Source organism: Phyllobates terribilis, unplaced genomic scaffold, assembly GCF_046119375.1.
Source record: "Phyllobates terribilis strain yellow unplaced genomic scaffold, ASM4611937v1 Scaffold_11__3_contigs__length_659146591, whole genome shotgun sequence".
Lineage (NCBI taxonomy): Eukaryota > Metazoa > Chordata > Amphibia > Anura > Dendrobatidae > Phyllobates > Phyllobates terribilis.
In genome coordinates, this window is record NW_027362771.1 from 566,684,049 (window position 1) to 566,708,332 (window position 24,284).

Genomic DNA, 24,284 nt, shown 5'->3' on the forward strand with positions numbered 1-24,284 from the left:
GGAAGGTGCTCCAGAGAGAGATTCGAGCCCTCCTGTACCAGCAACAGGTAAAGCTAACAGGTGGTAAGATTGGTAAGGTACGGGTGACAGACCCGATACCCATTGTGATTCCCCCAATGAGTGAGATGCTGATTTGGTGTAGGGCAGCAATAAGTCTCAAGGGACAGAACTACCAGGCGGTAGTGAAGCCCATTAGCTCAGAGCACAGACCTACACTCTTAACTGCTAGACGGGTAGTTGATGTACGCAATAGGAGGGTACCCATATGTCTCTTAAATTGTGGGGAGGAGGAAGTTAAATTACCAAGATACGCCACTGTTGCCAGATTGTATACTGTGAATGATGACGCCATACACACAGTAGAGTCTTTAACCTCATCAGACACAGTGGAGGGTAATGACTCAGAAACCCAGGTTGGGGATTGGTGTCAACAGCTCCATGTTGGGACTGACACCACTCCTGTCCATCAAAAACAAGGTGTACACAGGGTGGTCCAGGAATACGAACAGGTATTCAGCAAACACCCACTTGATTTTGGGAGGATTAAAGGGGTACAACACCATATACCCACAGGTGACCATCCAGACATCAAAGAACGTTACAGGCCCATACCACCAGCATACTACCAGAAAGCAAAGGAAATGTTGCATGACATGAAGAAAGCAGGGGTAATAAGAGATAGCTGTAGCCCCTGGGCAGCTCCCCTGGTCCTGGTCAGGAAAAAGGATGGAAGCATGAGAATGTGTGTAGATTACAGACAGGTAAACCGCATAACAAATAAAGATGCATACCCTTTGCCCCGTATAGAGGAATCCCTGGCTGCACTAAAGTCTACAAATTACTTTTCTACCCTTGACCTCACTAGTGGGTACTGGCAAGTAGCAGTTGCTGAGGAGGAGCCTTCACTTCCCCGATGGGACTCTGCGAGTTCAACAGTATGCCGTTCGGACTCTGCAACGCCCCTGGAACGTTCCAGAGATTGATGGAGTGCTGCTTGGGACACCAGAACTTCGAGACAGTGCTACTGTACCTGGATGACGTTATCGTGTACTCGAGGACATATGAGGACCATCTGAAGCACCTGGCGGAGGTATTTGAAGCATTGTCCCGGTATGGGATGAAACTAAAGCCTTCTAAATGCCACTTGCTCAAGCAGAAGGTTCAGTACCTGGGGCACGTAGTCAGCTCGGAGGGAGTAGCACCAGACCCGGAGAAGGTCACTGCCATCCAGAAATGGCTGGAACCGAAGAATCTCAAGGAGGTTCGTCAGTTCCTGGGACTGGTCGGGTACTACAGGAGGTTCATAAAGGACTATACCAAAAAGGTAGCACCTCTACAAGACCTCCTGGTAGAACAGTCCAACAGAGGCAAAAAAAATCCCTTCCTGTGGGGTAAAGAGCAAGCTGAGTCCTTTGCAGTGATGAAAGAGATCCTGACTGGCAAAGAAATCCTGGTCTACCCTGACTACAGCCAACCTTTCCTGCTGTACACTGATGCCAGCAACGAGGGACTAGGAGCTGTCCGTATTAAGCCCTTTAAAGCCCATGACGTACTAATACGCGTCTGTGCCCTGGGCTTTAAGAGCCTGACCCGTATTAGTATGTCATGGCGATCGCGCGCGCACACAGGCTGTGCGGGTGCGGTCGCCGCCGGGTGACAGCTGATTGTTACAGCTGACACCTGGTACTATGTGCAGGGAGCAGTCCTGCACCGCTCGCAGCACATTAACCCCCGCAATGCTGCGATCGAAGTCGATCGCAGCATTGCGGTGGCAAGGGGAGGTGATCGCAATACTCACCTCCTCTTCCGGCCTCCAGCGCTGTCTGCCGCGGCTTCCCAGGTGTTGCCATGACGACCCGATGTCGTCATGACAACATCCGGATCACCAAACAGCAGGAAGATTGTTTGGTCATGCGCAGTGCATCTCCAAACTATCTTCTCCCTGTCCAGCGCTGACTGCCTGCATGGCACAGGGATGGTGCTCCATCCCTATGCTGTGCAGGCGATCAGAATAAAAAAAGTGAAAGTCCCATAGTGGGACAAAGTAAAAAAGTAAAAAAACTTCCAAAAAGTGAAAAAAAAAAAAAAAATTGTAAAAATATAAAAAAAAAATAAAAAAAATAATCCACTAAAACTAAAAATATAATGTACCCATCAATAAATATTATTATGAAAAAAAACAAACAAACAATAAAAGTACACATATTTGGTATCGCCGCGTCCGTAACGACCTGGCCTATAAAACTGTTCCACTAGTTAACCCCTTCAGTGAACACGGTAAAAAAATAAATAAAAAACAAAGCAAAAAACAATTCTTTATCATCATACCGCCAAACAAAAAATGGAATAACACGCGATCAAAAAGACGAATATAAATAAAAATGGTACCGCTGAAAACGTCATCTTGTCCCGCAAAAAACAAGCTGCCATACAGCTCCATCATCCGAAAAATCAAAAAGTTACAGCTCTCAGAATAAAGCGATGCAAAAGAATAATTTTTTCTATAAAATAGCTTTTACTATGTAAAAGCGCCAAAACATAAAAAACAATATAAATGTGGTACCGCTGTAAACGTACTGATCCGAAGAATAAAGCTGCCTTATCAATTTTACCACATCTGGAGCAGAATAAAAAAGTGTAAAAAACACAACTCCTGAATTGTTGGTTTTTGTTTATTCTGCCTCTCAAAAATAGGAATAGAAAGCAATTAAAAAATGTCACATGCCTGAAAATGGCACCAATAAAAACGTCAACTCATCCCGCAAAAAACAAGCCGTCACATGACTGTCGGCCAAAATATGGCGATGCAAAAACTAGATTTTACAAAATATGTGTCTTTTAGTGTGTGACAGCTGTCAATCATAAAAACCCGATATGATTCTGGTATCGCTGTAATCGCACCGACCCGAAGAATAAAGTAATCTCATCACTTATACCGCATGAGGAACGGCGTAACAAATAAACGCTAGGGCTGGGGTTGGGGTTGTGCTAATGTTAGGGTTGTGGTGTTTTTTTTTTTTCAAAAGTAAAAAAAAAAAAAAAAAAAAAAGATGACGATATGGCGACTAGTGTTGAGCGCAAGTGCTCGCTACTTGAGTTTGCATCGGGTGCTCGGGTATGCACTGAGTATCACGGGTACTCAAGTCTCCGCCCCATATGCTTCGTGGCCAAAAAAACCTCGCGGGGATTGCCTGCTATGCACGAGCGATCCCTGCATGTTTTTTTGGGGGTGTCTAATAACCGTGAAACATGCGGGCGGGGACTCGAGCATTTCACTTGAACACCCGTGATACATGGTGCATACCTGAGTACCCGATGCAAACTCAAGTAGCGAGCACTTGCGCTCAAGAGTAATGACAACTTATTCAATATGATGACCTAATGTTATCAAATTCTGTGTCGTACCTCTGGGTTCAAAATGTTCACTATACCCCTTAATAAAATACTTGAGGGGTATAGTTTCCAAAATGGGGTCACTTGTGGGGGAGCTCCACTGTTTAGGCACATCAGGGGCTCTCCAAACGCGACATGGTGTCCGCTAACAAATTGAATGGAAAATCGGCTCAAATTGTTAGCGGACACCATGTTGCATTTGGAGAGCCCCTGTGTGCCTAAACATTGGAGCTTCCCCACAAGTGACCCCATTTTGGAAACTAGACCACCCAAGGAACCTATCTAGATGCATAGTGAGCACTTGGAACCCCCAGGTGCTTCACAAATTGATTCATAAAAATGAAAAAGTGTTTTTTTTTCCACTTTTTCATTTTTACGAATCAATTTGTGAAGCACCTGGGGGATCCAAGTGCTCACTATGCATCTAGATTGGCGCCTTGGGGGGTCTAATTTCCAAAATGGGGTCACTTGTGGGGGAGCTCCAATGTTTAGGCACACAGGGGCTCTCCAAACGCAACATGGTGTCCGCTAACAATTTGAGTCGATTTTCCATTCAATTTGTTAGCGGACACCATGTCGCGTTTGGAGAGTCCCTGATGTGCCTAAACAGTGGATCTCCCCCACAAGTGACCCCATTTTGGAAACTAGACCCCCCAAGGCACCAATCTAGATGCATAGTGAGCACTTGGAACCCTCAGGTGCTTCACAAATTGATTCGTAAAAATGAAAAAGTGGAAAAAAAATACTTTTTCATTTTTACGTATCAATTTATGAAGCACCTAGGGGTTCCAAGTTCTCACTATGCATCTAGATAGGTGCCTTGGGGGTCTAGTTTCCAAAATGGTGTCACTTGTGGGGGGGTTTCCACTGTTTAGGCACATCAGGGGCTTTCCAAACGCAACATGGCGTCCACTAATTATTCAAGCAAATTTTACAATCAAAAAGTCAAATGGTGCTCCTTCCCTTCCGAGCCCTGCCGTGCATCCAAACAGTGTTTTTTCCCACATATGGGGTATCTGCGTGCCCAGAGGAAATTGCACAAGAAATTTTGGGGTCCATTTTTTCTTGTTACCCCTGAGAAAATAAAAAAAATTGGGTCTAAAGTAACATTTTTGTGAAAAAAGTTAAATGTTCATTTTTTTCTTCCACATTCCAAAAATTACTGTGAAGCACCTGAAGGATTAATAAAGTTCTTGAATGGGGTTTTGAGCACCTTGAGGGGTGCAGTTTTTAGAATGGTGTCACTTTTGGGTATTTTCTGTCATAAAAACCTCGCAAAGTAACTTCAAATGTGATGTGGTCCCTAAAAAAATGGTTTTGTAAATTTTTTTGGAAAAATGAGAAATCGCTGGTCAACTTTTAACCCTTATAGCTCCCTAACAAAAAAAAATTTGGTTCCAAAATTGTGCTGATGTAAAGTAGACATGTGGGAAATGTTATTTATTAACTCTTTTGTGTGACATATCTCTCTGATTTAAGGGCATAAAAATTCAAATTTTGAAAATTGCAAAATTTTCAAAATTTTCAAATTTCCATTTTTTTCACAAATAAACACAAGTGATATCGAAGAAATCATGAAGTACAATATGTCACGAAAAAAACAATCTCAAAATCAGGGGGATCCGTTGAAGCGTTCCAGAGTAATTACCTCATAAAGTGACAGTGGTCAGAATTGTAAAAATTGGCCCGGTCATTAAAGTGCAAAGGGGTTAAATTACAATATGAGAACTGTACAGTCATTGCAAAACTTACAATAGGTCCAATCAGAGAAAAGCAAACAAATCCTTACCCTTGGATTAATATGGCAATTAAAGGGTTATTCCTAGCTGATAAGGTGATAGCACCTTAGTTCCAATGCAGATTGAAAAAAGGGGAAAAGTCTGATTTAGCTCTGCTTGCTAATTCCAGCCACTTCACACATATGCGATTTTCACACTTACGGTCACGTGACAACGAGCTTTTGTTCCTGGGTCTCTCAGTATTTCACTGAATATTGAGAGAACTAGGAAGAGCAGCTAGTCGGCATGTGACTGTAAGTGTTCAAATCGCATGTGAGCTTGGAGGTGGGGGGCGCCAAACTGAATTCTTGCCCCAGGTGCTGGAAAACCTAGATACACCTCTGATTCACATAGTTAGTTTTTAGTCACGTGATGTCATAGAGCTAATGGAAAACAGAAAAATGAACTGGGTAGAAAGGCAAAATGAGCAATTGTAAGTACACAGTGCTATATAACATGATGACGGCAATATATTAAGAGGATAAAAACTTTGATGGGAGGAGGAGGAGGAGGAGGAGTGCTGCTTTAATGTCTTTCTCTGATTGCTCATTTGGCTTGGGTCAACGATCTCTGTGTTTTATGAAGATTTGTTTTACCCATATAATAAGCAGATATTAGATAATTTGTGCTATTGAAAAGGAGTTGAAGGCTACATTTTATGCAATTTGAGATCTTGCAAAATTGTATATTCTAAAAATTGTTTCTGCCCGGTTTCAAACCGGGGACCTTTCGCATGTGAGGCAAACGTGATAACCACTACACTACAGAAACCTAACTAATATCTGACACTTAGCCTGTACAATTCGGAGACATCAATGTTATATTCCAAATCGTATAATTGTGGTTTACAACCTGCAGTATGATATTACAATTAGTCCTTCTAAATGGTTGTGATGATATCTCTGATCTCCAGTGGTTTTCAATGCGGTAAGAGCACATTATGGATTGTTGTTGTAAGGCTGTGTGCCCACTATGCGTTTTCCAAGCGTTTATGCTGTGGAATTTCCGCAGCATAAACGCTTGGGAAACGCTTGGTAATCCGCCCCCCATGGTCCCCAATGAAAAGCCGCAATGTCAATGCCCATGCTGCGTATTTTTCCGCAGCGTTTATGCTCAAAAATCCGCAGCATGTTCATTAATTTTGTGGACACGCAGCGTAATCGCCGCCATTAACTTGCATTGAAACGCATAATATCCATGTCAGTACATTTGTACACACGGATATCACACGGTTCAATGTGCGGATGGTGCCCAAGTCTGGAGGAGAGGAGACTCTCATCCAGACCTGGGTACCATAGAAACTGTAAAAAAAAGAATTTAAAATAAAAAAATAAAGTTTATACTCACCTTCCGATGTCCTCCCGGTGTTTTGTCCGCTCCGTCCGGTCTATTGCAATGCTCGCGCTGTTGTGAAGGACCTGCCATGACGTCACTGAGTCATGTGACCCATCACATGACTCAATGACGTCACCGCAGGTCCTTCACAACAGTGCAAGCCGCACAACACACCGGCGCAGCAGAGAAAACACCGGGAGGACAATGGAAGGTGAGTATAAACTTTATTTTTTTATTTTTTACGATTCTTATTCTTTTTTTTTTAACTAACTTGGTCACACTACTATAAATCCATGCCGGTTACATGGATTTATATAGTGTGAATAAGTTGTCAAGCACTTTTCCAAGTGATGCTAAAATCGCTTGGAAAGCACTTGATAACCCGCATGCAGAAATGCTGCAAAAACGCTTGACAAACGCTTCTACCTGGCGGGAAAAACGCATATAATATCCGCATGTACAATCCACATGCGTTTTTCCTGCCAGGGAGAAGTGTAAAAAATATGCAGCATTTCTGCATCGTGGGCACATAGCCTAAGGATGTGATAACAATCCTGTAAATAGCTGGAAAACATAAATATATTTCAGCATCAGAATCTAGAGACACGCACACGCTCGTGCACACACGTACGTATAAAATAACAAATAAGACGAGAAATTTTGCATTAGGAAATCTGTTATAGTTTTATTCCGTTTCCTTGTCAATCATTTTACTAGAATAATAATAGTAATCTTAAAATAGTAATGTGCTAAATTTTCACGTGAGCCTAGCCTCAGTCATTTATACATATTGTATCATATATATTTAATAAACTGAGCTAAAATAATATATGTAAGAAAAAAACAACCATTCCCTGACCGGGAATCGAACCCGGGCCACGGCGGTGAGAGCGCCGAATCCTAACCACTAGACCACCAGGGAAACTGAGCAAAGAGCCTGTGACACGCTCAAGTCTAGTCTGCAAATTCATGGAAACATCTCTTGCGCTAACCCACAAGATAAACTGACAGTCGACATGTTTCTGATGTAAAATCTGCACTGTATATTGATTATCTGCAATGAGGTTGAGATTTGTTAAATTTGTTACATTTTTTTTGTGAGATTTATTTATTTTTTTTTGTTTGTTCTTTGACTAGATATTTTGTTAAATGATGTTAATCTTTTTTGTGTGTCGGCACAAGCAAATTTTTACTTCTCGAATATAAAACGACAGCATTAAGTTTTTGTTTTTCAAATCCAAACTGACAAAAATGGAACAAACAAATAGAGAAGGTTCAAGAACTCGATAAATGTGTAAAAAAGGTAAAAACTCCAAAAGTCACAAAAACACAACTAATAAAAATACCCCCGCTCCCTCCCTGGGATGTACTATTATGTCCTGGTTACCCGGGGCAATTGATATAGATGATTTATCCTATAGGTCACCAATATCAGATTGGTGGGAGAGAACTACGGGGGCGTCATAATATGTGGGGGTTCACAAATTGTGTGGAGCATCATATACTATGGGGGCATCATAATGTGTGTTTGAGGGGCTTTGTTGGGATCATATTGTGTGTGTGCAGAAGTACACTGGCATGTTACTGGATGTTTGCAGATATCACACAGTATGGAGGGGCATCATGGTGGCGTCATACTATGTGGAAACACTAAGGTCACGGCCCCACTATCAGTATTTGGTCAGTATTCAGTCAGTATTTTTTCTCAGGAGTGGGGGCCAAAACCAGGTGAGGAACAATCAGAGAAAAGGTATAATAGAAACAAGTCACCAATTCTGCATTTATCACCCACTCCTGGTTTTGGCTCCCACTCCTGAGAAAAAATACTGACCGAATACTGACTAAATACTGATAGTGGGGCCATGGCCTAAGGGGAACTTTTTCTATGTGGGTGCTCAAAAAGGCCTAAGTTAAGAGCATGGTTTACAATAAGCAAACTTTATCACAATATGTGTTGCTTTTTACTGTTTTTCACAGGTAGGATCCGCTCTCCAGTCCATTGTCTACACAAGTTGCATCCATGAGTCCTTATTAAAATACAATATGAGACCTGTACAGTCATTGCAAAACTTAAGGCCCCGTCTCACATAGCGATATCGCTAGCGAGATCGCTGCTGTGTCACGGTTTTGGTGACGCAACAGCGACCTCACCAGCGATGTCGCTATGTGTGACACTTTGCAGCGATCAGGCCCCTGCTGTGAGGTCGCTGATCGCTGCAAAGTGTCCTGGACCATTTTTTGGTTGTTGGCCTCCCGCTGGCCAGCACACATCGCTGTGTGTGACCAGCGGGACCAACGATCAGACTGGTATCCATGGTAAACATCGGGTTACTAGGGGCACGCGCGCACTTAGTAACCCGCTGTTTACCATGGATACCACTCTGCTACGGTGCACAGGAGGTTACCGCTCACGGTAGCAGAGTCGTATCCATGATAAACATCGGGTTACTAAGTGCGCGCGTGCCCCTAGTAACCCGATGTTTACCATGGATACGGCTCTGCTAAGGTGAACGGTAACCTCCCGCGCACCGTAGCAGAGTGGTATCCATGGTAAACAGCAGGTTACTAGGGGCACACGCGCACTTAGTAACCCGATGTTTACCATAGTTACCAGCCTGCTCCTGCTTAAGCAGCAGGCTGGTAACAGGAGCAGGACATCGTGGAACGATTCTTTCCACGATATCGCTGCTCCCCTGATCGCTGGTGAGCCTGCCTGTTTGACAGCTCACCAGCGATGTATTAGCGATGCAGCAACGATCCCTGACAGGTCGTATCGTTGTCGGGATCGCTGCTGCATCGCTTAGTGTGACGGGGCCTTTACTATAGGTCCAATCAGAGAAAAGCAAACAAATCCTTACCCTTGGATTAATATGGCAATTAAAGGGTTATTCCTTGCTGATAAGGTGATAGCACGTTAGTTCCAATGCTGATTCAAAAAAGGGCAAAAGTCTGGTTTAGTACTGCTTTCCCTTACCTGATTTTTCTGACAGAGTTGCTCTTTAGCACATGGTATTGCTGGAGAGGCTTATTCTAGGAATGGGCAGTTCTGCTGTACCCTATACAGCTGGGTTTAGGGTATACATGTCAAATTCTGGCCCGCAGGGTGGTTTTATTTGACCAGCGACACCAGAACCACCACCCCTGTGTGGGGCTATTACTTTGCATGGAGGACTATGTGGGGCCATTATTCTGTATGGAGGACTATGTGGGACCATTATTCTGTATGGGGGACTATGTGGGACCATTATTCTGTATGGAGGACTATGTGGGGCCCATTATTCTGTATGGAGGACTATGGAGGGCCCATTATTCTGTATGGAGGACTATGTGGGGCCCATTATTCTGTATGGAGAACTATGTGGGGCCATTAGTCCTCCATACAGTATATGTGAGGCCCATTATACTGTATGGAGGACTATGTGGGGCCCATTATTCTGTATGGAGGATTATGTGGGGCCCATTATTCTGTATGGAGGACTATGTGGGGCCCATTATTCTGTATGGAGGACTATGGAGGGCCCATTATTCTGTATGGAGGACTATGTGGGGCCCATTATTCTGTATGGAGGACTATGTGGGGCCCATTATTCTGTATGGAGGACTATGTGGGGCCCATTATTCTGTACGGAGGACTATGTGGGGCCCATTATTCTGTATGGAGGACTATGGAGGGCCCATTATTCTGTATGGAGGACTATGTGGGGCCCATTATTCTGTATGGAGAACTATGTGGGGCCATTAGTCCTCCATACAGTATATGTGAGGCCCATTATACTGTATGGAGGACTATGTGGGGCCCATTATTCTGTATGGAGGACTGTGTGTAGCCCATTATTCTGTATGGAGGACTGTGTGGGGCCCATTATTCTGTATGGAGAATTATGTGGGGCCATTATTCTGTATGGAGGAGTATGTGGGGCCCATTATTCTCTATGGAGGACAATGTGGGGCCCATTATTCTGTGTGGAGGACTATGCGGGGCCCATTATGCTGTATGGAGGACTTTGTGGGGCCCATTATACTGTATTCTGGTTGGCCCATGACTTTGTCCAAGTTTTTCATTTTGGCCCTCTGTGTGTTTGAGTTTGACATCCCATGTTTAGGGGGTTTAAGAGGTTGTATAAGGTGACAACATAACATCTGGGCTGCATCTGCCATGAGGCGAGTTGAAAATCTTGCCTCAGCCAGTGGTCTTAGGTGTCTCTTAGGGACCGGCAAAATGCTACTGATTCTGACTCTGACCGAGATGCACTGGCACCAGTAAAACAACCATTTAGTTGGCTCCACCAGGTGCTGGCGGCATCACAGTCTGATAGTTCACGGGCTTCACAGGCGCATGTAGCACACTGCGCATCTGCTCAAAACACGTCCTGTCTCCTGTTAGGATGTGTTGTGCACTTGCCGCTACCATCTGCCTGCTGAAGAAGATATAGCCAGACACATTGAGCACATGGAAGTCCCGGTAAAGGAGCAAAAGGAGACAGCATGGAGAATTGCTCTAAAACAGTCAAGGCAGTAGTAAATCCTGGTGCCCCAGAAAGATCTACAACAAACTCCATAGAAATTTCAGCCCAAAATTCTTAAAGAGGTTGTCCACTATTGGGACAACCCCTTCTTAGCTTGCCCGTTAAAATAAAAACACCTATAATCACCTACTGTGCCAGCGTAGATCCAGCAGTGTCAGAAATTTTCTTCCTGGTGACTCACATGAGGTTGTTATTTCATGTAGCCCTGCGCCCAATTAGCACTGGTGTCACTGTCCCCACCTTTGGACGTATAAATGATCAAGAGGAAGTGAGCGGCGAGCCACAGCTCTCACTCCCTTTTGATTAATTACACATCCAAAGGAGGGAACAGTGAAGCCATATTTGCTGTGGGGAGGGATGATGATTACTCTACATCAGGAGTGGGATTCTCCAGGGGTGGGGATTCCTAGGGACCACAGTGCTTGGGCCGGCTGCCGGCCCTTTAATTCCTCCTTACAGAACGAGAATGCGCACGCAGCATTCACTACTGAATGCTGTGGCATATGCAATGAAGTATTACGTCCTGACACTGGCCACTGGCAGCATCAGGTGATGCTTAGTGGGCGGAGTTAGCGCAATCTGCACTCCCATCTCTTTGTTAAAGACAGCATTTTCAGTGTCTCCTATGTGATGTATATGCACTAGTCCCAGTGTCTCCTATGTTATGTATATACACCAGCCCCAGTGTCTCCTATGTGATGTATATGTGTGACGCTCGTCCGTCCGGTGTAAGCCCTTTTAGTTTATTCACCCTGGGTGTTGGGGGACTCGGTGTCGGGCTCTGTGATGGAGAGATGGGATGCAGCCGTGGCCCGGACCCGACCCGTGCTAAAGGCCGTCACATTAAAAAGGAGATGGTGTGGGCCTACCCGGGTTGAGTGGCTTTATTGACGACTACACCACCCGTCGTGCCTGGTGAAGGGTCACCAGCGCCGCTGCAGTCCGCTGAGGTACGGTGTTATGGCGGCCAGTGTTCTTACTACTCCCCACAGGCGGAGCAAGACCTCAGGGCAGAGGGACAGGAGGATAGGGGTAGTAGTAAAGGGGAAAGGATGCCGCGTCCCGTGGTGTGGCGCAGAAATAACAGTCCGGAGGCCACAGGGGTGAACTTCCAAGGCTTTACTCACATAGCTGGCAAAGGAAGGCGATTCCCTGCTCCCCGCGGAGTCCTGCGCTCACCAGAGATGGGGGTCCGACAACCTCCGAGTAAGTCCAGCATTCAGTCGGGACCCTACAGCAGAGTGTCCCTGAACTACAGACCGAATCCTTTCCTGTCCATGTGTGTGCAAATAGGCCGGGTCTCCCTCTGAACTCCTCTCAGAACAAGGGCACGGGTGGCAGCTCCGCTCCGTCCGATGCCCGGTGGGATCCTCTGGGCCTACCGGGCTTTCCCGACCAGGACATAGAGTAGCAAGGTCGGGTGTCGGGGACCGGTACCCCTCTTGCAGCCGGAGTCCCTCTGAATATATCAGCATGGCGAGGACAGGTGGCGTACACCGCTCTGTCTGCATCCTGCCTGGGATCCATTTGCTGTGGAGCCACACTCTTGAGCTCCGGGCCTTCTTGGTCCTGGTCATTGGCCGGGTTGAGACATTCCTGGTCTGCAACCTGCCCCTCGTCCCAAGGCCAAGGTACGAGGGCCACGTCTCCTTCCCCTGCAAGGTCCACACAGGATCCACGCTCAGGGTGGGAGATCACAATCCAAGAACCAAGAGCCAAGATGGCTCTGTATTAAATATGAAATCTAAAGTGTAACTAAGTTGTAGGTCCTCCACCCTCACCCACTAACTGGTTCCACTAACTCTTGGTTCCCCAGTCTCCCTGTAACCAGGGGAGCAGCACCTAGTGCATACTAGCTCCCTCTGGTGGAGAAATGTGGTGTTGGATGCAAATGTTGGGTCACGACTATCACACTGGCCTTACCTCAGAGGAGGAACACTACACTCCATTAGAGAAGTGCAGCATCCCTGTGGCGGTCGAACCCTCAGGGGCGCCACATTCCCCCCTGGTAAAACACAGCACGTCCACGGGCTGCAAAAGAAGTAGCACCGAGGAATTTTTTTTTTTATAATAACAAGAAAAACTATCATTCCTTTATGGGAGGCACATTTCTTAAACGTTGTATAACAGGGTATACAGTATAAAAATACAAAGGTATAAAATTATAAAAGTGCTAGCATTTTTCCAGAGACATTTGTGCAAACAGACAGGTAAAAGTGCAAAGACGCAGAGTCAGTTCAGAAGTGCAAGGAACTTGTCCCAAACCCTCCACGTGGGCCATGGGGTGGCTGCTGGGCATGAAGATCCCGAATTGGACCTCCCAGAGAGCCACCCTGACAGGTTTTTCTTCTGAGGTCTTGAGGTAGAAGGAAAGGCACGGTCTTACATAAAACCAATATGGAGCACCTAAAAAGATGCAAATTATTTAAAATGGAAGGAGTCTGTCTGCTGCCAGTCCGCAGGGACACATGTCTCTAGAAAATCAAAATAAACATAATATAGTAAAGCAATCAACTCAACTCAACTGTAACAACAGCCGGGGGCTGCTTAGTCCATGTGTTCCCACCGGGGAAAGGGCTCATTCCTCCCGATAGAGGCTAGCTGATCCTCCACAGATGAGTGCGCGGGGGCCTCGCTCCTGGACACTTTATGGATATCCAGGGCGTACCAACCTCGCACCCCATTGTGGCGAGTGTAAGTCACCATGTCGCCCACGCCGGGCCTCCGGCCAGGGTGTCCCTTTTTGAGCTGGAGCTCGGCATCACGTCGATTAAAGAAGACGTCCCGCTCCAGCTCTGGACTCCTTATGAAGCCCCATCCTGCCTCACGGTGGAAGCGGACCACCTGCCCTTCTTCACGGGGGCTTGGGTTGGATGCCTCCCTCTGGCGGGCCCTGGACTTGGCAGCTTTGGCCCATTCCTGAAGCTGCTTACAGCGAAGCTCCCGTTCCTGCTGCTCCCGACTCAGCTGCTGAATTTGTTGGAGGCAGTACTCGCCCCTCCTCTGAGCTTCAGCTCGGGTCTCCCTGGGGAAGCCCATTAGGTTGCCCCCTTGGTTATCCCAGGCCCACTCTTCTGCCGCCGGGCAGGTAGCTGTGGGGGCCGGAAGCGGGGTTAGGGGTTGCTGTAGCAGGCCCGAGTACGCGGACCATTCCGGGTTGGGGCTCGTGGACCCCCATACAGATCCGGCTTCCTCTGGAATGGGAGGTGAGAGACCACGGAGGTCTCCGGAGATGGCGGCGGTTTGGAGCTCTTCGGAGAAGACTTCCTCCCAGGATACCGCACCTGGGAACTGGCACTCGGACGACAGGTCCAGGAGGGGCTTGGCCTGCTCCGCGGCCGGGGGAAGGGCTTTAGACTCACCCGGTGCTAGGCCGCAGGCGCCCTCCAGGGACTCTTCTTCCTGGGCCGCCGCTCCTTGTGTAAGGGCCTCACTCCTCCGCCGCTGCTCTTCCCGCTGCCTCGCAGCCGCCTCCATGAACTCCCGGGCCAGGTTGCCCAGTCCGTAGCTGGGGACCGCAGGGGCTTCCAGGTGGGGAAGGGATCTGGCTCTGTCTCCACCGGCATCCATCGTCGCTGCTAGTGGTGACGATGCTGGAACTCTCAAAGATGGCTGCACCTCTTTGTCTCCACCTTCTTTTTGGGGGCGGCTCTAAGGCTGCCGGCCGACTGGCACTCCCTCAGACGTCCCCTCCGGGGTGATGGACGCTACCCCGCGGACAATCTCTAATGGAGGGGGCGGTCTGCTCTTTTGGTGCCATTGGGGAGCCAGGCCCACGATGGGAGGTGCTGAGACGTTGTCCTTTCCTCACATTATGGCGTCCGTTCTTCTTGGGCGGGCGCCATTTTAGGTGAAAAGGCGACAGTCTGTTTAGAAAGGCGCGCAGTACCATGTAGCAATGGGCACTCTTCTCCGTTGCTGCGGGCACGAGATCCTGCCGACTACGCCAGGTTGTGACGCTCGTCCGTCCGGTGTAATCCCTTTTAGTTTATTCACCCTGGGTGTTGGAGGACTCGGTGTCGGGCCCTGTGATGGAGAGATGGGATGCAGCCGTGGCCCGGACCCGACCCGTGCTCAGGGCCGTCACATTAAAAAGGAGATGGTGTGGGCCTACCCGGGTTGAGTGGCTTTATTAACGACTACGCCACCTGTGGTGCCTGGTGAAGGGTCACCAGCGCCGCTGCAGTCCGCTGAGGCACGGTGTTATGGCGGCCAGAGTTCTTACTACTCCCCACAGGGAGCAAGGCCTCAGGGCAGAGGGACAGGAGGATAGGGGTAGTAGTAGAGGGGAAAGGATGCCACGTCCCGCGGTGTGGCACAGAAATAACAGTCCGGTGGCCATAGGGGTGAACTTCCAAGGCTTTACTCACATAGCTGGCAAAGGAAGGCGACTCCCTGCTCCCCGCGGAGTCCTGCGCTCACCAGAGATGGGGGTCCGACAACCTCCGAGTAAGTCCAGCATTCAGTCGGGACCCTACAGCAGAGTGCTCCTGAACTACAGACCGAATCCTTTCCTGTCCGTGTGTGTGCAAATAGGCCGGGTCTCCCTCTGAACTCCTCTCAGAACAAGGGCACGGGTGGCAGCTCCGCTCCGTCCGATGCCCGGTGGGATCCTCTGGGCCTACCGGGCTTTCCCGACCAGGACATAGAGTAGCAAGGTCGGGTGTCGGGGGCCAGTACCCCTCTTGCAGCCAGAGTCCCTCTGAATATATCAGCATGGCGAGGACAGGTGGCGTACACCGCTCCGTCTGCATCCTGCCTGGGATCCATTTGCTGTGGAGCCACACTCTTGAGCTCCGGGCCTTCTTGGTCCTGGTCATTGGCCGGGTTGAGACATTCCTGGTCTGCAACCTGCCCCTCGTCCCAAGGCCAAGGTACGAGGGCCGCGTCTCCTTCCCCTGCAAGGTCCACACAGGATCCACGCTCAGGGTGGGAGATCACAATCCAAGAGCCAAGATGGCTCTGTATTAAATATGAAATCTAAAGTGTAACTAAGTTGTAGGTCCTCCACCCTCACCCACTAACTGGTTCACCAAACTCTTGGTTCCCCAGTCTCCCTGTAACCAGGGGAGCAGCACCTAGTGCATACTAGCTCCCTCTGGTGGAGAAATGTGGTGTTGGATGCAAATGTTGGGTCACGACTATCACACTGTCCTTACCTCAGAGGAGGAACACTACACTCCATTAGAGAAGTGCAGCATCCCTGTGGCGGTCGAACCCTCAGGTGCACCACATATGCATCAGTCCCAGTGTCTCCTATATGATGTATATGCATCAGCCCCAGCGTCTCCTATGTGATGTACAGTACAGACCAAAAGTTTGGACACACCTTCTCATTTAAAGATTTTCTACATTTTCATGACTATGAAAATTGTATATTCACACTGAAGGAATCAAAACTATGAATTAACACATGTGGAATTATATACTTAACAAAAAAGTGTGAAACAACTGAAAATATGTCTTATATTCTAGGTTCTTCAAAGTAGCCACCTTTTGCTTTGATGACTGCTTTGCACACTCTTGGCATTCTCTTGATGAGCTTCAAGAGGTAGTCACTGGAAATGGTCTTCCAACAATCTTGAAGGAGTTCCCAGAGATGCTTAGCACTTGTTGGCCCTTTTGCCTTCACTCTGCGGTCCAGCTCACCCCAAACCATCTCGATTGGGTTCAGGTCTGGTGACTGTGGAGGCCAGGTCATCTGGCGTAGCACCCCATCACTCTCCTTCTTGGTCAAATAGCCCTTACATAGCCTGGAGGTGTGTTTGGGGTCATTCTCCTGTTGAAAAATAAATGATGGTCCAAATAAATGCAAACCGGATGGAATAGCATGCCGCTGCAAGATGCTGTGGTAGCCATGCTGGTACAGTATGCCTTCAATTTTAAATAAATCCCCAACAGTGTCACCAGCAAAGCACCCCCACACCATCACTCCTCCTCCTCCATGCTTCACGGTGGGAACTAGGCATGTAGATTCCATCCATTCACCTTTTCTGCGCACAAAGACATGGTGGTTGGAACCAAAGATCTCAAATTTGGACTCATCAGACCAAAGCACAGATTTCCACTGGTCTAATGTCCACTCCTTGTGTTCTTTAGCCCAAACAAGTCTCTTCTGCTTGTTGCCTGTCCTTAGCAGTGGTTTCCTAGCAGCTATTTTACCATGAAGGCCTTCTGCACAAAGTCTCCTCTTAACAGTTGTTGAAGAGATGTGTCTGCTGCCAGAACTCTGTGCGGCATTAACCTGGTCTCTAATCTGAGCTGCTGTTAACCTGCAATTTCTGAGGCTGGTGACTCGGATAAACTTATCCTCAGAAGCAGAGGTGACTCTTGGTCTTCCTTTCCTGGGGCGGTCCTCATGTGAGCCAGTTTCTTTGTAGCGCTTGATGTTTTTTGCAACTGCACTTGGGGACACTTTCAAAGTTTGCCCAATTTTTTGCACTGACTGACCTTTATTTCTTAAGGTAATGATGGCCACTCGTTTTTCTTTACTTAGCTGCTTTTTTCTTGCCATAATACAAATTCTAACAGTCTATTCAGTAGGACTATCAGCTGTGTATCCACCAGACTTCTGCACAACACAACTGATTGTCCCAACCCCATTTATAAGGCAAGAAATCCCACTTATTAAACCTGACAGGGCACACCTGTGAAGTGAAAACCATTTCCGGTGACTACCTCTTGAAGCTCATCAAGGGAATGCCAAGAGTGTGCAAAGCAGTCATCAAAGCAAAAGGTGGCTACTTTGAAGAACCTAGAATATAAGACATATTTTCAGTTGCTTCACACTTTTTTGTTAAGTATATAATTCCACATGTGTTAATTCATAGTTTTGATGCCTTCAGTGTGAATGTACAATTTTCCTAGTCATGAAAATACAGAAAAATCTTTAAATGAGAAGGTGTGTCCAAACTTTTGGTCTGTACTGTATATTCATCAGTTCCAGTGTCTCCTATGTAATGTATATGCATCAGCCCCAGCGTCTCCTATGTGATGTATATGCATCAGTCCCAGTGCCTCTTATGTAATGTACATGCATCAGCCCCAGCGTCTCCTATGTGATATATTGCATCAGTCCCAGTGTCTCCTATGTAATGTATATACATTAGTCCCAGCGTCTCCTATGTGATGTATATGCATCAGTCCCAGGGTTTCCTATCTTATGTATACAGCCGTCTTGCTGTTGTCTATGGGATGTATGCAACAGTCTCTGTGTCTCCTATTTGATGAATATAAAGCAACATTAGTGTCTCCTATGTGATGTATACAGCAGTATCAGTGTATCCTATGTGTTATATAGACAGCAGTCTGTGTTTCTGAAGTGATGTATACAACAGTCTCTGTGTCTGGTATGTGATGTCTACTTCAGACCTCCCAATTCTTGAGTTCTATAAATGTAACATGAGCAGTGATGAATTTCCCACAGTGAGGAGACATGCAGTGAAATATACATCTGTGTTTGGAACAACTTACTGTTATGATCAGTTCTTTACAAAACTTGTTATCACAAAGAGTCAACTGCTCTTCACACCAACATAAACTTTGCAAAGCAGTTGTGAGTAGCAACATCATCATCAATACCACCCAACATTACACTTCTCAGCAAAGAGAAGCAGCTCCCGCCATCAAATAGAGATGAGTTAATTGTTTGACCAAATACAGCAGAATAATTATCAAGGTTATAATTTTGTATGACCTGTGAACAGTGCCTGGACAAGGTATTATGGTGCCCTAGGCAGATGAACCCAATGGTGCCCCCTCCCCACTTATGAACCCTCAGCCCCCAAACAAAGGATTGGGTCAGAAACTAAGGTAACAGGGCCCCTAACGTACCCCCTTATCCCTCCAATGGGTCAGATAATAAGCTCTCATGACCACTTCCACTAGAATTGTTACCTCTGTCACCAAAAAATACCAGCAAAAGTAAAAAAGTGGTGTGCTTTAGGGGTGAGGCTCAACAAGGAGTGCTATTCAAAGTTAGATATAGATTCATTCATTGTTTGTGGACCATTTAAACAACACCAGGGACAAATAGTGATATTCATACCTGACGTCTAGTGTTAAGCGAGCACTAAAATGCTCGGGTGCTCGAAGCTCGGGCCGAGGTCACTGTGATACTCGGGTGCTCGACCCGAGCAATGAGCCCAATGTTAGTCTATGGGAGACCCGAGCATTTTTGCGGCGGCACCCCCAGCAGTCTGTAGAAAGCCTAAAAAGTGCCCAAAACGATAGTGACAGTGCTCAAATGACATGGGGACAGCATGGCGATCGCCCCAGGAAGCATTTCTGACCCCCAGGTCACTGCTGTCAACAACGTGGTCAGAGGTATTAAGCCACTTTTACAGGCTCACAATAAAATGTTCAAAAACTAAACTGAAACTGTTTTCCTGTGAAATATGTTAAGGAACTTCCTTTCCAGGGTAAAGACTTGTGTATAAGGTAAAATAAATAACCAAAAACAAAAATACTCCTCCACAGCTTGGGCTATGTTCACAAGTAGCATTTTTTATGCGCTTTTGCACTTTTGTATTGCTTTCAACCGTGACAAATGCATTTACCGGGAAATGTAATTTTAACATTTTACAACCTTATCTGGCCATGTGCTGTGTGAAACATGCATATGTGGCGCCCTGCAGCGCACAGGTGCCACAATACCCAGTAGGGTGCATGGATGGACTTCTCCACAAGAGTCCCTCACACATTCACACACCTCCACCCTACCACCTCAGACCACCAGAGGGAGCCCTGATAGGGATATAAATATGTAGGGTGGAGCCAGGCAGCTCAGTGCAGTGTTTATAGGAAAAGAAAATCCCGGCACTCACGTGTTGATGATTAGTTGGTTTATTCCACAACTCACAAAAAGACGTTTCAGCCTGTCCAAGGCTTTTTTCAATTGACGTCCTGGCCGTCTCTCACCTGTACTACCATCCATTTCCCCATGCTTCCCTGAGGCCCGCTCCACCTGTGGGGAGCTGTTCCATCATAAGCTGCCCTAACATCTGCCTCAGAGGACTGCTCCGCAGCGGCGGCTCCCTTTAGCCGCATTCCACAGGTGGCGTCACAAACACTTTACAAATCCCATATAAATAATTCCCCTTTTTGTTGACCGCCCTGGGCCACAGACCGGGCCAGCCACCGTGATATTCTCCCCCACCGGCATCCAAAGGCCCGGCTGGCGAGTACCCCATTGCCCCGGACGCGTCAACTTCTGACGTCACGAACAGGATTTCGTGCCCGTTGCAATGAACAGGATTCCGTGCCCGTTGCCACTGGGTACTGTGCGCCTTAAAAGACTGTAACACTTACTGTGGTGAAGATTTCCCGCCATTGCCGAGGTTTCCCGCCATTATCTGCCATTTTCCTGTCGCCGTGCGGGAAGAAGAGGGGCGTAACCGTGGGAATCGGAGAGGCGTAACCGCTGGAAGCACGTGAAGCCCAGTCCCCGCCTCGCGCCTTAACGCCGAACCAGGAAGCGTTAGGTCCTAGAAGGAGACCGATGTCAAGCGCACGCTCTGACGTCAGCCGCGAGGGAGACGCAAGGTCCTGGAAGGAGACCCTCGCCTGCGGAGCTGCGGCCTACCCAATCCAAGTAAAGGAGGTAGGCTTCGGTTTACTAGGGGGGCGCAACCATGGCCGACGACCAGCAAGCCGCCGGAGCACCAGTTAACGCTCCTGATGCTCAACTTGCGCCCGGCGCTGCACAGGCCGGAGCGGCCGCCACACCAGCAGGGGTCGTGACTCCGTTGATACCCATGGCCCTGCCGTATATCACTGGAGCTAAATGGCTTCCCCAGTATGATGGCAAACCAGACACCCTGTCTGGGTTCAAGAGAAAAATATGCGGTGTACTGGACATGTATTCTATGACTGGTAAGCAGAGAGCCACTGTTGTGCTGGGACAATTGACTGGTGCCGCAGAGTGGGAAGTTGAAACCTGGCCAGCCGCAGACCAGGAATCAGTATCCATTATCTTTAAGAGACTGCAAACTGTCTTTGAAAACCGCACAGAGACAGATCTCCGGATGAGGTTCTACCACTGTGTCCAGAAACCTGAGGACAATATCCGGGACTACACCTGGCGCTTGCAGGAAGCCCTGCGGGCCCTAAAACAGGTTAGTCCAGCCAGCATACAGGATGAGAATAAAATACTAACGGAACAGTTCATCCGGGTGTTGAGGTCCCAGGAGCAGAGCAGAACTGTACGGTGGTGGGCTTTAGATCATCCAGACGCCACCTTTGACACCCTCAAGGACATGGCTATTAAGGGTCTACAGCCCCTGGAAACATCAGGGACTGCTATCCAGCGTTACCAGGGTGGGGCCACCCCAGTGCCCGCAGCCCCCACCCAAGTAGCAGTTGCTGAGGAGGACCGGGAGAAGACGGCCTTCACTACCCCGATGGGACTCTGCGAGTTCAACAGTATGCCGTTCGGACTCTGCAACGCCCCTGGAATATTCCAGAGATTGATGGAGTGCTGCTTGGGTCACCGGAACTTCGATACAGTTCTACTGTACCTGGATGACGTTATCCGTGTACTTGAGGACATATGAGGACCATCTGAAGCACCTGGTGGAGGTATTTGAAGCATTGTCCCTGTGTGGGATGAAACTAAAGCCTTCTCAACGCCACTTGCTCAAGCAGAAGGTTCAGTACCTGGGGCAGGTAGTCAGCTCGGAGGGAGTAGCACCAGACCCGGAGAAGGTCACTGCCATCCAGAAATGGCCGGAACCGAAGAATCTCAAGGAGGTACGTCAGTTCCTGGGTACTACAGGAGGTTCATAAAGGACTATACCAAAAAGGTAGCACCTCTACAAGACCTCCTGGTAGGACAGTCCAACAGAGGCAACCCCTCCCCCTTCCAGTGGGGTAAAGAGCAGGCTGAGTCCTTTGCAGTGATGAAAGAGATCCTGACTGGCGAAGAAATCCTGGTCTACCCTGACTACAGCCAACCGTTCCTGCTGTACACTGATGCCAGCAACGAGGGACTAGTAGCTGTCCGTATTAAAATACAATATGAGAACTGTACAGTCATTGCAAAACTTACAATAGGTCCAATCAGAGAAAAGCAAACAAATCCTTACCCTTGGATTAATATGGCAATTAGAGGGTTATTCCTAGCTGATAAGGTGATAGCACGTTAGTTCCAATGCTGATTGAAAAAAGGGGAAAAGTCTGGTTCAGCTCTGCTTGCTAATTCCAGCCACTTCACACATATGCGATTTTCACACTTACGGTCACGTGACAACGAGCTTTTGTTCCTGGGTCTCTCAGTATTTCACTGAATATTGAGAGAACTAGGAAGAGCAGCTAGTCGGCATGTGACTGTAAGTGTTCAAATCGCATGTGAGCTTGGAGGTGGGGGGCGCCAAACTGAATTCTTGCCCCAGGTGCTGGAAAACCTAGATACACCTCTGATTCACATAGTTAGTTTTTAGTCACGTGATGTCATAGAGCTAATGGAAAACAGAAAAATGAACTGGGTAGAAAGGCAAAATGAGCAATTGTAAGTACACAGTGCTATATAACATGATGACGGCAATATATTAAGAGGATAAAAACTTTGATGGGAGGAGGAGGAGGAGGAGGAGTGCTGCTTTAATGTCTTTCTCTGATTGCTCATTTGGCTTGGGTCAACAGTCTCTGTGTTCTATGAAGATTTGTTTTACCCATATAATAAGCAGATATCAGATAATTTGTGCTATTGAAAAGGAGTTGAAGGCTACATTTTATGCAATTTGAGATCTTGCAAAATTGTATATTATAAAAATTGTTTCTGCCCGGTTTCGAACCGGGGACCTTTCGCGTGTTACGCGAACGTGATAACCACTACACTACAGAAACCTAACTGATAGTGAACAGTTAGCCTGTACAATTCGGAGACATCAATGTCATATTCCAAATCGCATACTTGTTTACAACCTGCAGTATGATATTACAATTAGTCCTTCTAAATGGTTGTGATGATATCTCTGATCTCCAGTGGTTTTCAATGCGGTAAGAGCACATTATGGATTGTTGTTGTAAGGCTGTGTGCCCACTATGCGTTTTCCAAGCGTTTATGCTGCAGAATTTCCGCAGCATAAACGCTTGGGAAACGCTTGGTAATCCGCCCCCCATGGTCCCCAATGACAAGCCGCAATGTCAATGCCCATGCTGCAGATTTTTCCGCAGCGTTTATGCTGCGCTCAAAAATCCGCAGCATGTCCATTAATTTTGTGGACACGCAGCATAATCGCCGCCATTGACTTGCATTGAAACGCATAATATCCGTGTCAGTACATTTGTACACACGGATATCATACGGTTCAATGTGCGGATGGTACCCAAGTCTGGAGGAGAGGAGACTCTCATCCAGACCTGGGTACCATAGAAACTGAAAAAAAAAAAATTTAAAATAAAAAATAAAGATTATACTCACCTACCGATGTCTTCCCGGTGTTGTGTCCGCTCCGTCCGGTCTATTGCAATGCTCGCGTAGTTGTGAAGGACCTGCCATGACGTCACTGAGTCATGTGACCCATCACATGACTCAATGACGTCACCGCAGGTCCTTCACAACAGCGCGAGCCGCCCAACACACCGGACGCAGCAGAGAAAACACCGGGAGGACAATGGAAGGTGAGTATAATCTTTATTTTTTTATTTTTTACGATTCTTATTCTTTTTTTTTAATTAACTTGGTCACACTACTATAAATCCATGCCGGTTACATGGATTTATATAGTGTGAATAAGTTGTCAAGCACTTTTCCAAGTGATGCTAAAATCGCTTGGAAAGCGCTTGATAACCCACATGCAGAAATGCTGCAAAAACACTTGACAAACGCTTCTACCTGGCGGGAAAAACGCATGTAATATCCGCATGTACAATCCACATGCGTTTTTCCTGCCAGGGAGAAGTGTAAAAAATATGCAGCATTTCTGCATCGTGGGCACATAGCCTAAGGATGTGATAACAATCCTGTAAATAGCTGGAAAACATAAATATATTTCAGCATCAGAATCTAGAGACACGCACGCGCTCGTGCACACACGTACGTATAAAATAACAAATAAGACGAGAAATTTTGCGTTAGGAAATCTGTTATAGTTTTATTCCGTTTCCTTGTCAATCATTTTACTAGAATAATAATAATAATCTTAAAATAGTAATGTGCTAAATTTTCACGTGATTTATACATATTGTATCATATATATTTAATAAACTGAGCTAAAATAATATATGTAAGAAAAAAAACAACCATTCCCTG

General features: G+C 47.0%; 3 non-coding genes across 3 annotated transcripts; all 3 read right to left on the bottom strand.

Moving 5' to 3' along the window:
- Nucleotides 1-5,869: 5,869 nt before the first annotated feature.
- TRNAV-CAC (transfer RNA valine (anticodon CAC)) lies at nucleotides 5,870-5,942 on the bottom strand. Its single transcript has one exon. It is a non-coding gene; the product is annotated as a tRNA-Val (tRNA).
- Nucleotides 5,943-7,356: 1,414 nt separating this feature from the next.
- TRNAE-CUC (transfer RNA glutamic acid (anticodon CUC)) lies at nucleotides 7,357-7,428 on the bottom strand. Its single transcript has one exon. It is a non-coding gene; the product is annotated as a tRNA-Glu (tRNA).
- A 15,375-nt stretch (nucleotides 7,429-22,803) lies between these two features.
- On the bottom strand, nucleotides 22,804-22,876 carry TRNAV-AAC (transfer RNA valine (anticodon AAC)). The gene has a single exon. It is a non-coding gene; the product is annotated as a tRNA-Val (tRNA).
- Between the last annotated feature and the right edge of the window lie 1,408 nt (nucleotides 22,877-24,284).